General features: G+C 44.8%; 1 protein-coding gene across 1 annotated transcript in view; it reads left to right on the forward strand.

Annotated features, from left to right (window-relative positions):
- The window catches only part of fhod1 (formin homology 2 domain containing 1), a 54,372-nt gene that overhangs the window by 2,079 nt on the left and 50,432 nt on the right, over positions 1–1,861 (forward strand). The gene's annotated exons all lie outside the window — the stretch shown is intronic.

Raw genomic sequence — 1,861 nt, forward strand, 5'->3', positions numbered from 1 at the left:
ATTATTATAATAATAATTATAATTATTATAATAATAATAATAATAATTATAATTATTATAATTATTATAATTATTATTATAATAATAATTATAATTATTATAATAATAATAATTATTATTATTATTATTATTTAAATTTGAAATGATCAGAAAATTTTCCAGATTTTTTTTTTATGATCATAAAATGCATCAGAACTGAAAACTCCTATCTTCTTACGGGCTGTAAACGCATCGTTAAACTTCTGTAGTAACGATGACAAGTCGACCCGACCGGACCGGACCTGCTGGTTCTGTCTGCTGCGAGGCGTTTGGGGCCTGCAGGAATGTTCAGACTTGCTCCCATCATGCCTTGGGGCCGGTCCTGCAGCCTGGGAGGATGTGAGGTCTTCCTCCTCTTCCTCGCCCCCCAGCAGGAAGTGGGCGGGGCCGCCGATAAGCTAACTGCGGCGTTTCCTTCCTGTGCACAGGATTAAAGGAGCAGTCCGCCTTTCTCCTCTGCTGGACGGGTCGACCCGGTGGTTCTGATCAGAACCTGGACCTGACCAGACGTCTGGTCTAAAGCTCCTCCTCGATCAGACCACAGGTGGCGCTACAGGACCAAAGACGTTGTCTTGTCCCTGTTCTTTAAAATGTTTTAGCTTCATAACACCTTCATGACTAAACCTGGCCACGTAGATGTTGGTAGCGATGGCGCCTGAAGCTGCAGTAGCTCTGTAATATTAGAACATGAATCATATCCCATCGTTTCAGTGACCTGCAGTTCGGTCACACGTTGCGGCTCCATTTAATAAAGTCTGTCATACGACAGATTGAGAAACAGCTGCAGTTTGTCTTTAATTCCAATAAAAACCAGTTTCTGATGCCGTTTTATTCTTAGAAACACCAACGTATTTAAAATATGTTAGCAGGTTCTAATGAAGGTCTAGTTCATACATCGATAGCTTTTCGCTTTAAACAGGTAGGATATCCTGATGAAGGAAGGGATCTTCCTGTGGTTTCATCCTGTATATAAATTGGTCCAATGCTAAGCTAATGCTAACTCCTGAGCTTCCACTCCAACAATGTTATAAAATATATTTAACATCAACAACCTGCCTGTAAACATGACGGCAGCACGGATAGATGGACCCAGCTGTCTATCCGTGCTGCGGTAGGAAAACCTGACCAGGTGGCACTGATGGTCAGAACACTGGGATCAAACCGGGTCCAACACATCTGGGCCGAACCGGGCCACTGAACGTTTCCAAACCTCATGAAACCTGAGAATCAGCTTCTAAACCTGGGCAGTGAGCTCACTCTGAGGAACCAGACCAGAACCAGAACCAACATGCTGAAGTTACTGCATCGCTTTAAAATGTGGAGCTGAGCTTCATCATCATCCTCTTCCTCAGTTCCAATCCAGAAATAGCAGGCAGAATGTGGTTCCACTGGTTCTACTGGTCCAGAACCTCTGACGGTGCTGCTTGACTGGCCATGGTCCGATTAGAACCAGGAGGACTGGAGACGATTACTGGACCAGATTGGATTTCACTAGAGAAATGGTTCTGGATCAGGAGGTTCTAGTTCCGATGTAGTTTGGGTCGTGATCTTCTGTGTTCTGGGTCCTTCTGGGTCCGGTTGAGTTGGTTCTCTTTGTTGTGGCAGCAGCTGCTGCTGGATCTGTTTACAGCGCGCACACACACACACACACACACACACACACGCACACACAGACTCGCAAAATGATTCATAATCTATAAATACATGAATGAATATTTCACAGCTAGCGGGCCTGTGGCTAACATCCAGCTAGCGGGCCTGTGGCTAACATCCAGCTAGCGGGCCTGTGGCTAACATCCAGCTAGCGGGCCTGTGGCTAACA

The sequence above is a fragment of the Poecilia reticulata genome, unplaced genomic scaffold, assembly GCF_000633615.1.
Source record: "Poecilia reticulata strain Guanapo unplaced genomic scaffold, Guppy_female_1.0+MT scaffold_181, whole genome shotgun sequence".
Classification (NCBI taxonomy): domain Eukaryota; kingdom Metazoa; phylum Chordata; class Actinopteri; order Cyprinodontiformes; family Poeciliidae; genus Poecilia; species Poecilia reticulata.